We start from the raw sequence: 17,093 nt of genomic DNA, 5'->3' as shown, positions 1-17,093 counted from the left end.
TTCACTAACAAATTACGTAATAAGGAAAACATTTAACACCACCCCCTCCCCCCTCCAAAAAAAAGATTAGATACTTACAATTACAAGGAGAAAATATCAATATAATAGTACAAAATCAAAAAAAAAGTAGAACAAGTTTTCCAAAGAATTATTTCACACTGAAGGCCTTTTTTAAAACACTTTCGCTTTTTGTTTTTTTGTTTTCGATAAACGAATTGATGCAAATAGGTACGGATAAGGATCTTTTTCAACACAAAATATTAATTTTTCCTAAATAAGTTATGCATAGTAGTTTTTAATAAATCTTTTCAAACTGATCAACTGTATCCCGTCGGACTGAAATTTGAAAGATATAATTATTTCTTTCTTTAAATTCAAGTAAGAAGACAAATTAAAAAATGAAGATAAAAAAACTTTGTCAGTCAGAATGTTCTTCATTTTTGGTATGGTCAAAATTTGTATTTTCTAATTTTTGTAATTTGTAATTTCTTATTTTCAAAATCTTGATATTCTTATTATTTCCAACAGAAAATGCATGAATTGATGGTCAGACCGGTCGTGTGCTTCTAGCAAATAAAGAACGCGGCTCAATGTCACTCACATATTTATCCGGAGTATTTTGATTTAATGATGTTGAAGGATGGCTGCTTAACGTAAATCACAAATTAAAAATATATTCAGAACGAGAACATTATAATGTGATATGAATATAAACACTTCTTTGTACTATACGGACACGCTTACCCCCATTTTTAACGTGGTAGTTCACAACGTAACAATGCGAAGGAAGAAACCTAATTCTACCAGGATTCTGACTCCAAGCCGTCTAGTCTTTGTTCTTATTCCTAGATGTCTTGTGCTAGGTGGAGAAGCAACAAATATCAATTTTTCAAGTCTTTCAATTGACTTCCCCTGGTTCGAACACACCACCTCCCGTACTCAAAGCTAGCACATTACACCAATAGCACTGATACTGTTGTTACTTTAATAAGAAATCATTTCAATATATGCAATAAACTAAGTTGCGTAGTTTAAAGTAATTTATCATCTTTATAGGAGATACATATGAAAAAATCAACAAGTTGATTTTTAACTTTTTAGTCCTTGCATAAGGTCTACAAAAGTCGTTGAGGAGAGGACAATAGTCGGTAATTAGAGTAATGCCAAAAGTCTATTGCAAAATATATTTCTCATTCTTCAGAATCGTTTGAAATCCAAAGAAAAGGAAATCTTTAGTATTTTGATAGTGTAAATCATAACATTTTGCTAGATTCAGATTTAATTTTGTATAATTTTTATATCAATAAACGACAAGAATATGATTAAATGTAGCTAAGGTTCAACCATATATAAGTATGTTGCCAATTATTGAAACGATGTATTGATATTTTGCTGTCTCCTTGAAATTAAAGAAATGATATTGATATATCCAATCCAACTAGTAGGCCTTGACCTCTACCTATTGATATTTTGCTGTCTCCTTGAAATTAAAGAAATGATATTGATATATCCAATCCAACTAGTAGGCCTTGACCTCTACCTATAGTGACCACGTTCCCAAACAACATAATACTAACGCATAACAGTAGATACAAGACCAAAGGACTGGAATATAATGACGTACCAGTAACATAAATATTATTAACATTTATTATTCAGGTCTTAAAGTAGAAAACAATCTTTATCAATATATGGTGATAAATGACTAATTGTGAAAATGCAATGAAATTGCCAACATCCTACAATGTTTTCGGAGTCTTAGATTTTTAGAAATTAGAAAAGTGGTTTATTTTGTTATTTTCTGTCATAATACAAATGTGCTGGTAACAAAAATTCAGTCTCCATAACCATATGAAGTATTAAAATTCATAGCATACATAACAAATAAACAGTAGCCGGAAATATTAGGTACTGTCGCTGCTGAAAATGCTTAAACAATAAATCGAATAGATACAAACTCGTTAATATTTATAGGAAGACTTATTCTTAGTCCGGGACATTCAAAACATTTATTTCCTGAGCGTGAAACACGTGTCAGATCAATAAATACAAAAACAAATAATCAGTCGAGAAAGAAGAAGAGGATATAGAAGTGTGGAAATAATATGGAGCAATGCATAGCGAAGGAAATCTAAGTTGTATGCAAACAAAAACAACTCTGTCTAATGAACGTCTACTTCCAAAGTCAGAATAGAACTGAGTGAAAAGCTCAAAACTGCGATGTACGAAATTGTTTCAACATTGTATCAAAATACAAAGACATTCACATAATAATCCTTGGTGGGGATAACAACGGCTCCTTATATTTAATTTCAGAGTACAATAACGAAAGGGCATTGCAATCCCTCACACAGGAACTAGAATAAACTATCATAGTTGGCCAAAATTTTTTCATCACGATGGGAAGTCAAATTCTCAAAAAGATTACTTCTTGGTTATTGAAACTGAACTAATTGATACCATTAAAGATATCACCAACCAATGTCTCCGAACCCTAAATTTCTCTGACCATACACTACTAGAGGCATGGTGTAATTTGAAGAACAAAAAAAGAAAGACATAACAATCACTTCATTACAATTACGATCTTCAAGAATAGCAATGAATAAATTCCATAATTTCCCCTTATCTGTCGATAATTGACTCGTTTATTTTAAGAAAGAATGATCTGTAGACCCCCATATATTTTGGGAATTATTGAAATGTATAATAAGAGGGGAAACGATCTGTTATACTTTATATTTGAAAAAGAAAAGGCAAAGGGAAGAATCTGACTTTGAACAACAGTTAAACATTTTACAAAATAGATAAGGAACTAAAAACTAAAATTCAAAACATAGAGGAAAGTTTAAAAACTTTTAGAGAACAAAAATAGTATAATTGAAAGAGCAAAAGCAAAATGGGACGCTGAAGGAGAAAATGTACATACTACTTTTGTAATTTAAAAAAAAAGACATTACAATGAAAAAATTATTCCTAAAGTCATCAATGGAAATGGGGACGAAATCTTTGATCAATTTGGAATATTGAAAGAACATAGAAAATTTTATAAAAATGTGTAGTCATCTAAAAATGTAACTTGTAACGTGGAATATGAAAACTTTTTTTTCAATACAAATAACTCTTTTATCAATTGTTTATCAGAAGAACAAATGTTAGAAGCAGAAGGAAAACTAACAACTCGACTAAACGCATTTAAAAACATGAAAAATAATAAATCACCAGGGTTGGATGGATACGAGTTTTTAGAAAAAAAATTCTAGAATGACCTTAAGTTCTTTTTACTTAATTCCTTAAACTTTAACTTTAGCTTTGAAGAAGGCCCTTTATACATTTCGAAAAGACGAGGCGTTCTTACGTGCATTCGAAAAAAAGGGAAATATCTAAATGTTGATATGAAAATATGTTCCTCATCTACTGCAAACAGAATAAAACCTTTACTCAAACATATTATAAGTTGAACACAGTTAGAATTTATTAAAGACAAAGTTGTATTATAAAATATGGACATTGTTCTAGGCTTCAGAACTGATGAGTGCGGCAATGAAAAATAACACACACATTAATAGTATCAAGATAGACAACTCTGAGTTTTTGCTTAGTCAATATGCAATATGCAGATGACTCAACCTTAACTTTAGATAATGATGAAAATTCATTAAAACAGTTCCTACATATTTTAGAAAAGTTTTCCGAGTGTTATGGTCTACGAGCAAATTAGAAAAACAAAGGCCAAACATTCGTTTGATGTGTTTTATCATTTGATTTTGCCATTTGATTAGGGACTTTCCGTTTTGAATTTTCCTGAGTTCAGTATTTTCGTGATTTTACTTTCAATACCAGATATAAAAGAATTACCAGAGTTTTATCTTGATATAATCAAAGTTTGGATTAAAAATAAGAATAAAAACAACAAAAATTAAACACCCAAATAACTATAGACTAATCCGCAAGCAAGTTATTTGGGGAAATCAGTTGATAAAATTTCAGAAAAAAACCAATATTATTCCAAAACTGGATAGATAGCAATATAATATACATAAATGATATCATTGATGAAAATGGAAATATAACAGAAAGTTTTAATAGACAAAAGCTAAATAAAAAGACAAATTGGATTGCTGAATTCTTAAAATTAATAAAAAGATATACCAAAAGAGTGTGTTGTTATATTAGCTGAAATCTGTTTAAGAACAACTATTGTACTAACAGATAATGTTTTGAATATTAATGACAAAGATAACTTCAAACTAAATATGAATAAATTGGAAACAAGTAAAATTTACAAAATATTAATAGAACAAGAAAAGAAATAAAAAATTAGCTTCGACAAATAAAAGACTAACAATATGCAGTTTCTCTACCTGAAGAATCCCTGAACTTCAGGTACTAATGAAACGGGGACCTTCACTGAGATAGCCAGTCAGTGGAGTCATTGTTAACAGCGTGTACAATTTTGTTGTTGAATATAAAAAATGGGTGTTGAATAAGGATAGTATTAAACAAATTTCAGTATATTTTTTAAAATAGTTTTTGGAAGGATATCCTTCTAAATTAGACTAAACTGAGAAATGCGGCCCATGACCAAAATGGCTTCTTTTTTTTTTTTGGTTTAAATGAAACCCATTTGGTTTAATAAAATTTTAAAAATTGAAAATAAGACTATTGATTATGAAAAACGGTGTGAAGCAGGAATATTTTTTGTCAATGATTTTCTGAATGAGAACAATGATTTTCTCTCTTTTAATCAATTTAAAGAAACATATGATATTGAAACAAATGTTCTTCAATTCTATGGTGTATATCATATTATCCAAATTAGTTGTAAGGACCACATCAAAAACTGAAAATAAAATAAACATCACTTGTGATAATTGAGAGTATTTGAAAACAAATTAGAAATCATGCCCATATTTTTATAATTCATTTTTGTCTATTTATCATAAAAATCCAATAAAATCATAAAATAAATGAAAAGACATTTTGTATATGGAAAAACAGCACTAGCATCTTCTTTATAATGCATCCTTTCAAGTGTTCTTGAAGTAATAAACTAATCATTTTTCAATAACAAATTCTGCACAAATGACCCACTTTTTATATATAAATGTAAACTTAAAGAAACACACATATGTATTTTTTTTGCAATGAAACAAAAGAGACGTCACTTTCAACACTATTGTACCTTTTCGTGGCGGTAAGTTTTTATTGGCGGAGGAAGCCACAGTGCCCGGAGAACCACCGACCATCGGTAGGAAAACTGACTAGTCAATTAAGATTGGAGTTGAGTGCACCTGCCCCCGTACGGGATTCGAACTCACAACCTCAGTGTTGACTGGCTAGTGATACAGTAGTTCGACTACTTAGACCACTGGGCCACCGAGGCCCCTTTGTTCTCATGAAGTACTATTCTTGTAGATTGAGTCACCTTCTGTTAAGATAGCCCTCAAGACGTTAAAAAATTATTACATTATTGAAAAATTATCTTCCACTTTCAATAAGTGTTTGGATGCGTGTTTAACACCAGAGGACAAGTTTTCAACCATTAACAATACAAGTTATCGTTTATTTTTGTAATAGTTCGGGAAAAGTGCGTAAGCAGACCTACATTTAATCATATTCCTGGTTGCCGGGTGCATGGCGGAAAACATCAGATACTATTACGAATATTTTCCAAGACCAGTCCGAATATGCACTCTCAAAACAGAGACAAACAATACGAGTTAATCGAAAGAAAAAGCATACGTGCACGTTACGAACAAATAAACCACATTTCTAATATATATAAATGATACGGAGAAGTGGTATAATTGCCATGTTTAGCTCTGCCACATTTCTGTATGTGCATGTCCAATGTCAGGAGCCTGTAATTCAGTCATTTCGATCGAAACAACTATAAGCAAGTATAGGTCATCGTACGGCCTTCAACAATTAGCAAAGTAAAACAGATATAGCAACGACAATGACTGAATTACAGGCTCCTGACATTGGACATGCACATACAGAAATGTGGCAGAGCTAAACATGTCTGTAAAAGTAATCATTGAATTGTGTAAATAAATACGTTCCAAAAAACAAATGCACTGAATTTTTAGTATCACAGTCTATTTCATAGCTGGTCTGTAATGGTAGAAATATATTTTGTCTAGTACTGATTAACAATTTTGATTTGCATTTCACAAATTAATGCGATATCTTCTTACAATCAGTGTAACAATGTCCATAAATCGCATATTGATAAAAAAAAATTGGAAAAAATCATAAACATACAAAATCTAAAGATCTTTCGGGTCACCAATTTTCGGAGTGTTCCACAAAGTCATTAGCATGTTACAAGTTTCAAAAGTATACTTGTTTTTTCACACCTAAGTTATCGAGCACACCGGTCTGTACATTCAACAGAGAAATATTCTTTTTGTGAGTATAAAATTTAAAAGTCTGTCTGTGCAGGTTAATAAATTAAAGATAACTATTTTTATAAAGTAGGTATCTTTCTACTTTTTTTTAAACAATTTTAAGAAAAGGTCGTCTCAATTTTTGTACATGTATTTGCGGTCTTCTCGATCTATTAACATTCAATGTTTACATCAAGATAAGGTCTGTTTAAAATTGCTTTGTAACTTAATTTCAAAAGTGCCAATCTTTGCTGCATATCAATCGATTCCTTTGGAATGTTTCCCCTGACTTTCTCTGATCTAGCTGTATATATATTCGGATAATTAGCATGTTCCAGAAAGGCATACAGCCAGTAGAAAAATAAATTGTAGTTGGTAGACCAGGAATTTATTTGCATAGGATCATTTTAAACCAATTTTACCTAAAGCTCATATAGCCTGCTGTACTCGTCGTTTGCTACTTAAGGAGGGAAATGATAACATTGATTTGAAGTTTTGTTTTTATTTCAACTTATTTCTATTTTTACTATTTACCAGAACGTTTTCCCGCGAATCCATAATTTATAGCGTCCTTGCTAAAATGGGACAAACATTGAGAAGATTTAGTTTTCAATATTTACAGGGGATGTAATATTTTGTCACTAGATTTCCCACTGTATCGTGCATTGTAGGATGCGTGGCTGCATGTGTGTTTAAATATAGCAATTTGTATCTACGAAGTCATTTTTTGTAGAAAAAGCTCTGTTTAATTGAAAAATTAAAATATCTTAAACCTTATGGGTATCGTTTGTAATTAAAATCCTAAAATCTCAAATTAATAGAGTTCGTATATGTAATATAGAGTAGATGTGTTAGGTCGCGTAACAGATCATTGACGAAACGTAGTTTAGGACGGTAATATTCATAAGACGGTTCATCAGTTACATTTAAGCATATTTTTGGGCAAAATGTTGAAGAAATCACATAGGAAACACTATAAAAAATAGTCGTAGCGTGTCATTGGTATTGGGTACGTCACAAAATAATATTTTGCAATATTGCTTAACGCAACCTAGACCATTTTGAACCATTCAACTGTATATCAATATATACATAAACAAATATTATAAGTTTAGCTCGCACGCGTGTTATGACTTTAAAAGCGGACAAATAACTTCCGTGTATGCTATAGCTCGTGTTTTTTTTGTTTTTTTTTTCAATTTAAGTCATCATCAAAACTGGAAAATAAACTTAATAATGTTTACAATATATAACAGTTAAGAGTAAGTAAAATATATCAAAATGTATGATAATAAATACGATTAATTCCCTTGCATATAAGTTTATGTTATTAAAACAAATACAGCATCTATGTAACATCCTATTATTCCATTTTAATCTAGATTGTTGCTTAATTTCAACTCAATATCTTTATAACATTTGTGTAGTAGACCAACTTAGTAGACTAATATGCTAATTTTCATTCGTATTTCAGAAATTATTATTTCTAATCGATATGCCTATATAATTTATTAACACGAAGAAAAAAATTATGATTTAAAAAAAGATTTATACAAATTATTTCTGCAGATTTCTTTAAGTCAAACGGACATTACTTATTTTTTAAGTTCTTTGATATAACAGAAAATGATATTGACATTTCCAACCCTATTGGTAGGGCTTGGTTTTAGCACTCTGTAGGATAATCACTTGGTCAAACAAAAAATATGTTTACGTATTAATGTACAGATACGTTTCAAGGCAAATGACTTGAATATCATAACAATCAGAAAATTCTTCCAACAACAAAAAACTTGGAAAGTCTAGAGTAAGAAACAATTTATCGACACTAGTTTATTGAGTTGTTTCATGGAAATTAAAATCACAATTGTTAAAAGCAGTCAAATTGGGTAATTGAAAACGCTCAGAAATTGAAGAAACTTACAATAAATAAACAGATTTTCTTTTTAACAGAATACACATCTGTTGTTTCAGAAATAGGATCAGGTTATGTTTTACTTATACAAAAGATTTAGTTCTATATCAAAGCATAGTAACTTATTTATATCTTCTTTTTTTTTAATTAATCTTTATAATGGAGCGAGTACAATAAAAAGCATATGTATACTTTTAGATTTAGTACTATTCTTCATTTATATAGATTATTCATGTATAAAGATTATTCGGGTATATAGATCATTCATGTATATACATTTTTCATGTATATAGAAGAGGGACGAAAGATACCAGAGGAACAGTCAAACTCATAGATTCCACGTGTATAAACAATGAACATTCAATGTGGGTATGCATTCTGCATTTTATATATTGTAAATTTCACTATGAAGTTCGACAACCGTACGGAAGTAATAATTATAGTTGTGGTTAACCTTAAGAAAATTAATTTACATTACTATATAGTATCTTCAACTTTACTATTATTATCTGTTTAAATGTGTTTCTCGTGCGATATTTCGGATTTTGAAATTTTTTTGTGCATTAAGAACACGTTACAAAATGAAAACATTACTTTATAAATTTCATGCGTCCGAAGCACTTTTACCTTCACCAGAAACGATCATAGCCAAACATTTGAAGAGCTGTATAGTCAAACTGCATCTGAACATCGAAAAATTAAATATGTGGCATTTATACCATTAAAGATACAGTCGATTGGTTATTTGCAAAAATGTCTTTAAATGCATAGAATGTAAATGAAAAATGTGTATTTTTATTTAATTTCAAAACTCGGAGTTCCCGAGACATCCCTCTATATAATTTTGATTAGAAATAATGCTATTGCTGTCAAAAATTCAGTCGTAAAGAATAGCAATTTGGAGGGTAATACCACCATTGTTTTCCCCAACTGTTAAATTAACGTTCTAAAATAAATTATGCAGAATTAATCTTTGTTTCAAATAAAGAAAACTTGGCATGAGTACGGTTTTATCCTGTCCAGTACTACAGTGAAAATTTCAAATAATATTTCATTGCATAAAAGATAATAACTAACATCGGAAGTAACCAATCAAATTGTCACCCTTTTATTCCTGTTAACAAGCTAAAGTAACCAAGTAACTTCAAGTTTTTAAAATATTTTATAGAAACACCCAAGATAAATGTTTATAATTCACAATTGTTTTTCGGCAATGAAATGCAAGGTTGATTTCCTACCAATGTCAAATTCAAGGAATATATTTTTCTACCGTTATTCGTATGAAACAAGATGTGACGTACAATGTTTTGGTGGTATACCACTTTAAATGGGGGTAATACCAGCATTGTTTTCCCCTATTAGTCTTTGTTAAATCAGCATTTTAAAAAAAATTGTGCAGAATTTATCTTAGTTTCAAATAAAGAAATACTCGACATGAGTAAACTTTTATCCTTTCCAGTACTACAGTAAAATTTTAAATAACATATCATTGCATATACGATAATAACTATCATAGGAAGTAAACCATTCAAATGTTCACCCATTTTTTTCATGTCTACAAGCTTTAGTAACCATGCCACCTCATGTTTCCAAAATATTTTATAGAAACACCAAATTAAAAAATAATGGTGCTTTGAAACACCAAAGATAAATGTTTATGACTCAGAAATTTTTTTCTGCAATGAAATGCAGGGTTAATTTTCAATAATGTCAATTTCAAGGGATTTTTCTTTTTTCGACCCTTTTTCGTATGAAACCGGGTGTCAGTGACGTACCATGTTTTGGTGGTATTACCTGGAACATCGAAATTTATAAAGTGTTATTTGCATCAACAGGGTTTGACAAATATATATCTTGCCTAGATTGTAATCCTGGTTTAGAAGAAAGACTGTTTCGTTCTAAAACAAAACCAATCTAATTGACACATAGTTATATGTTTCATCAGAGAAAAGTCGAATCGAATATGTGTTTTTATCAACCTTAATAGTAGGATATCGTTATATATTAAGTATATATAAATGATAAATTACTGGATATATTTTATTGATTAGGGATGCATGCATATGGTGGAGGAAGAAGAATAGGCGAAAGATACCATAGGACGAAAACAAGCTATGCTGTATGGTTTTTCCTCACTGTTGAAAGCCGTACGGTGACTTATAATTGTTCTACGTCATTTGGTCTCTATTGGAAAGTTGTCTCATTGGCATTCATAACACATATTTTTTATATTGACAACTCCATGGCAAAAAAAAACGAACAACGATTAAAAGACAAACAACAGCATATATAACACAACATAGAATACTGAATACTGAGCAACACGAACCCCACTAAAAAGTAGGATTGACATAAGTAAATATAAGAAATGAATGCACATTTTACAAATATTTTGACGTTTAAAACTGTTTACCAAACGCACATTTTTTATTTTAAAATTCAAACAAACATACAAATAAATTTGACAAGATTTTGTATTTCATAGTGCATACATTATAGTAAAACATAATTCCATTTACATTTCCCCATGAGTTTAAATTGAGTAAAATATGAATGCGAAAAGAAATCAACACTAAAAAACCTCATGCTTCCGATTCGCACCTCTTTACCCACTCGCATCAGGAACGCCCAAAGCCAAAAATCCGACTGCTGGATACAAAAATACCGAGTCACGTCAAGAATCATACGACCAAAAGAAACATACCAATACAAAGAGATATAAAGATACACAACTTCAGTATCCGGAATCTGTAACTCAAGACCATGGTGTATCATTGTGAAGTAGACACTGAATATTCGTCTACAAGGTCTTGGCACTTACCCATGAACTTTTTGAGAAAAAGGACGAGTCTTTCTTTGACAAAATGTATCGTTCGCGTATATGACGATGAAACCATGACAAATACAGTTTTAATTCCAACACGAACCCAATCATTAAAAGGGGTTGATATCAGGTGCTCCAGAAGGGTAAGTTTATCGTGCTCAAAGAAAGGCATCCGTCATATTCCTCTGTTAAAAACTGTTTTTCCGTTTAGCTAGTTTTCGGTGGAAATGAAGACTTATTTCAACACACATATACTGAAAACCCTCAAGTTGTTGAAGTGCCGAAGCCATTCACATATAAATAGTATCGGTACCGTTAACGTTACCAATAAGTGTAACAATATTTTCCATCATAAAAGTCTAGATATAAAGAATACATAAATTATTAAAAGGAATTTAGATATTCTGTTTATGCCGTCGATATTTTACTTTTAATAATTTTTTGACATAATTAACAAAAAAATATTTGTTCCTTTCCTCTTAAATATTTAATTCCTATCATGAGATGTTGTGCATTATTTTCAACTTGTTTACTGCAAAGAAGTAAACAACCTTGATAGGCGATCAACTGTGCTTTGTTTGTCACAATAATATCCCAACCTACATTTGCACTCAGTGTTTGTAACACTAGCATCCCCCACAGTCACACAAAATGTGGTATAAAAGAAAGGTTGGCTGTCGCTAAGACACAGAAAACAATTTAAGTTGGAATGTCGTTTATTGCAGAACTCAAACTTAGGATGATTGGTTCAAGAAAAAAATCAGTGTTTAGAAAGTATCAAGCAAAGGATGAAAAAACGTTTGATAGAAATAGAATAAACTATGATATATTTTCACAGCTGATGAAAGCAATCACTGAATGTAATTTTGAGCTTGCAAAATTGCTGCTAACCACTGAAATTGTCAACGCACAGGACGCCTCGGGTGCAACACCGATCATTGCCGCTTGTCGTAATTGTCCGAGATACAAAGAAAATGAAGGGATTGTGTTTGTAGACTTTTTGATAAACAAAGGTGCATTCCTTGACGTGTATGATAAGAACAAGAAAACAGCATATGATTTCGCAGAAAAAAATGGTTTACATAACATAAAAACACATATTGCTTTAGCGAGTAATTATCAAGCTATTCAACAGTGCTTCTGATCAAGTTTAAAGTATTAAAGTAGTTCATTGGAATGAGCCATTTTTTGGCATTCTGAACACACAGTGACTGTATAAAGACATTGAATTCATTGATAAAAGGACACGAATACTAATGATAATCAATACTGCGCATGAACTTTCTCCTACGCATAGTGTATAAGACAGTAAACAAAGTTACAGACCAGTGTTTTTACTCGATCAAAATTAGTGTAAATGCTTTTAAAAAAGCTGAATGCGTATATGTCTAATTATTGTTTAAATATTGTTCGAGTGCGGTATGTTCCTACGAAAAGTTCAGTAGACTTGTTTCGAAAAAGCTCATGTTGTTCGTTTTGTTGACATGTATATCAAAAACAGATTATTTTTTAATAAATTACCCCGGTATAGAATTGATCAATGTGATTTATTTGTGATAACCTATTTTCTAGCACTTATTTTTATTTTCTTCTTTCTATTGATCTGCCTTGATTGTCTCTTGGAAGCATACTTGCCTCGGTTTTGAAATCTAATAGGTTCGATCGTCGGTCTGGTCAGGTAAAACTTGAAATAGTATTCGATGATGTCCCGCTTTGCACTTGGCAGTTAGGAGTAAGAGCAAATGTATGGCCAGTAAAGGAACTGGTTGTTCCTACATACGTCGGTCCCTAACACATTGAAAGAAGGTCTGTTATAAATCTACGTTCATTATCATACCACAGTAACATAAACTATTCATATCTAGAGCTCATTAGTTATAATAGATAGCGTTCGTTACGATGTAAAATTCGATTCAAAATATCCAAAGAACCATATACATATAAATCATATAAATGAATGATCAAAATATGGAAATTACTATAAAAATGGACAATTCGATTTACGTACTGGAGGTTTGATGAGACAATTAAAGCTGTTAGTTTTCTTCCTGACAACATTTAGAACGTTTCGACAATGAAGTTTATCGACATGTTATAGGTTTTTCTATCGGCACCAATTGTGCCCCCTTAATAGCAGACTTGTTCCTGTATTGTTATGAATCACATGTTATGGCCAAACTAAGTAAAGACCCGTCTTAATTCCGTTTAATTGATAAATTCAACAACATTTTTCGTTATCTTGGTATTATTTCGTTAAATAATCATGAGTTCTCTAAATATATTGCCGAAATTTAACCAAAGGAACTAACTTCAAATAAATCCAATATTAACAGCAATAACTGTCCTTTCCTAAATTTAGATATTTTCGTTTACACGAGAAACGCTACACAAAAACTTACAACAAAGGGACGATTTTTCTTTTCCTCCTGTTAATTTTCATTTTTTGGATGTTGATGTTCCTTTGGCACCGTCTTACGGTGTTAATATATCCCAACTTGCTCGCTTTGTCCGTGTCTGTAGTGACGTTTTGATTTCAATGAGCGCAATCTATGTATTTATGGGAAATTATTGGTCAGCGATTTCGTTACCACAGATTACTTACAGGATAGCTGATCTTTTCCTAATTTTTTCGGTAATGCTGTTAACCGATCCCAGAAATTTAGATACGATCCCGGGTAAACTTATCGAATACCGTTAAAAAAACTTAGTCTAAAAGGTTACCAATTCAACTTTGTAATTAGATCTCTGAATATTGTTTTTATTGGTATAAATATTGATTTTGTTATCAGTAAATTAAATAAACTCACCATAGATACCAGGATTAAAATGTGTAAGACAGACGAACGTTTCGGCTACAAAATACTCATCAGTGAAGCTCGAATTAAAAAAGTAAAACAGGCCAAATAAAGTACGAAGTTGAAGAGCATTGAGAACCCGAAATTCCAAAAGGTTTTACCAAATGAAGCTAAGGTAATCTATTCCTGGCATGGGGTAGAAAATCCTTAGTATTTCGAAAAAAAAATCAAATTTGTGTAAACAGTTAATTTATAATCATGACCATATCAAATGATAATTCATGTCAACACTGAAGTGCTGGTTACTGGGCTGGTCATACTCCCAGTGAGTAAACCTCCACCAGCAGTGGAATTGACCTAGTGGTTGTAAATAAACTCATCATAAATACCAGGATTAACATTTTGTACACTAGACAAAAAGACTCATCAGTAAACAATACTAAATATCATTGTTATAAACATATGCACATTCACAATCTATCGATAGCTTTATGTTGGCATTGCACAAGGTCATGTTTTTCTCTGACTGTTAATGACGTTTTTACACTGAATCCATTTGATGGTGAATGTGTACTGATTGATATTTTAGTCTTAGATACATGTTTTACTTTAATTGTTATTAGCTTTGAACTAGCGGTCAGTAACTGTAAGAACTATCAGATCTGTACTTTTTGTTTATTTTTTGTTGTTGTGAGGGATGTATACATACAGGAAATGCCTGTACCAAGTCAGGAATATAACAGTAGTTTTCCATTCGTTTGATGTGAATGAGCTTTTGATTTTGCCATTTGATAAGGGACTTTTTGAATTTTCCTTGGAGTTCGGTATTTTTGTTATTTTACTTTCCCTGCCACGTCCGGTCTGTGTTCTTTTTAGTTTTTCTGCTTTGTATCGACCTAATAGGTAAAGCCCTTTTCAACTTATTTTTATAGTTTGTTCTTATGTTGTACTATTATACCACTTTCCTAGGTTAGTGATAGGATTGAACGCAAACATGTTTAACCCCGCCACATTCTCTATGTGTCTGTCCCAAGTCAGGAGCATGTAGTTTAGTGGTTGTCGTTAGTTCATGGCTGTCATATTTGTTTTTTTTTTCTAAATTGATTTGTTATCAATGAGGAGGCTAGTTTTCTCAACTGGAATGTTTCACATTTTTCACGTCGGGGCCTTTTATAGCCGACTATACGGTATGGGTTTTTCTCATTGTTGTATTCACTTCATTTGAACTTTGGTGCATAGTTGTCATATTGACAATCATACAACATCTCCTTATTTCAATATTTTGGAAAATAATGCAACACAATAATTTTTGAATTAAACTTGTCTTCTTTAAAAGTCTCTTTGTTAATAGTATACAGGAATGTGTACATAAAGAGAACATTATTCGTATAAAAATATAAAAGATGAAAATATAAAAATGTGTTTACATAAAACTCATGAATAAACTCTTTGTCAATGCTGAAACTTACTTCCGCTCATTATTTAATAAAGTATTTGTCTTGATAATGAAAGAACAGTGAGAGAAAATATAAAGAATAGTACGTATATGTTTACCACATTTATTTCTCAGTTATGGTAAATAGATTAGCGTTCTTCATCTTATCATTGCTGGTAGTTTCAAATCGAAGAGCAGTGGGACTTTTCTGCGTATGTTGTTCTTTTTTTATACATTTCCGGATTAAGGGACTGTGAAATCGACAAACCAAATGCCTTAATTGTTATGGTTGAGATGTGAATTCAGAACTTTGCTATAATACATTGTAATGTGGTTAGCAGCTTCTTTGCCCTTTTCGAATAACCGTACTGCATGAGTTGTAACTAAAATGTTTAATAAAGAAGTGTTAATACAATTATTGACTGTCAGTTTCCTGTAAATGAATTTATTTATTCTGGTCAATATGTGCTATATTCAACTATATGGAGGTGGGAATAAAATTATCTTCTCCGACATAACTGAACAGTTTAACCCTAACCCTAAATCTTGTCATAGAACCCCTCCTAACCCTAAATTTCTCTTCAATTTTTCTCAAGTCCTGCTATCATTTCGAAGCGCCTGCTTAATGGATGTTGTGTATTTAAGGATTATATGCACCTATTATCAGGTTTGCTTTAAAAGATTATTGTAAAATATTTAAGCTTTCCTTGCGTGCGACCAAGGCTTCTAATTATCTTGAGCAGTTGACATTAATCATAGACTATACTATAAAAAATTATAGTACATACAGTATAGTATAACATAATGTCATATACACTTTCCCAATAATTGGGATTCAGCAGCTTAACTGTGTAAAAATACATTACAGACAAACAAACAAAACTGACTATTCAAACAAACATTCAAATAAATCTGACAAAGACGCCAACAAAAGTTTTTGTAGTCGATTAGTCGATAGTACAAACAGTATACTAGTAGTAAAACATAATTTTATATACACTTTCCCGATAAAGTACACATTAAGTAAACGTATAAATACAACAAAAAAAAACAAAATTTTCTATCTCAATCATTACATCTGCGACCAAAAAAATGCTACTTTTCCGTCGTTTATTTGTTTTTTTTTTATGATGTAATGTTATATACTTAATACTATTTTCATTTTCTTTACTAAAAAGACGTAACAAACTAGATAGAAGAGCAAGATTAACAATGTCTGTAAAATCTACACCTACGTTCACATTGATTGTAACAAGAAGATCCCACACAGTCACACGTAAGGCAGTATAAAAGAAAGGTGTGTTGGTACTGTGACCGACAAAACGATTTAATTTCAATAGAAAATAATGTCATTTATTACAGACCTCAGACTTAAGATGAAATCATCAATTGTTAGAAAGTACCATGTAGAAGATGACAAAACATATGGTAACAATGGAATAAACGATGACGTCATATCCAACTATAGCAGTCATCACGTGACATTGGCGACGTCACACATCACCCGTATCATGCCCAAGTAAAATGTATAGAAATGCACAGGGGCTTTCAGGAATCGATAAAATAAATTACTTTAAGTTCATGATAAAAAAAGTGTGGAAATATATAGTAATTCCTCATATATTTAGAAATATATTTATGCCTTTTGGAAAAGTTTAAATTTTGGTCTTCTCCCTTCCAAATGCTTTTGAAAATTTGTCTTGTTGCCTCGATAATTCACACTGTTAAA

Source organism: Mytilus californianus, unplaced genomic scaffold, assembly GCF_021869535.1.
Source record: "Mytilus californianus isolate M0D057914Y unplaced genomic scaffold, xbMytCali1.0.p SCAF_4, whole genome shotgun sequence".
Classification (NCBI taxonomy): Eukaryota; Metazoa; Mollusca; class Bivalvia; order Mytilida; family Mytilidae; genus Mytilus; species Mytilus californianus.
The sequence above is the reverse complement of the archived record's forward strand: the minus strand, read 5'-3'. Positions refer to the sequence as shown.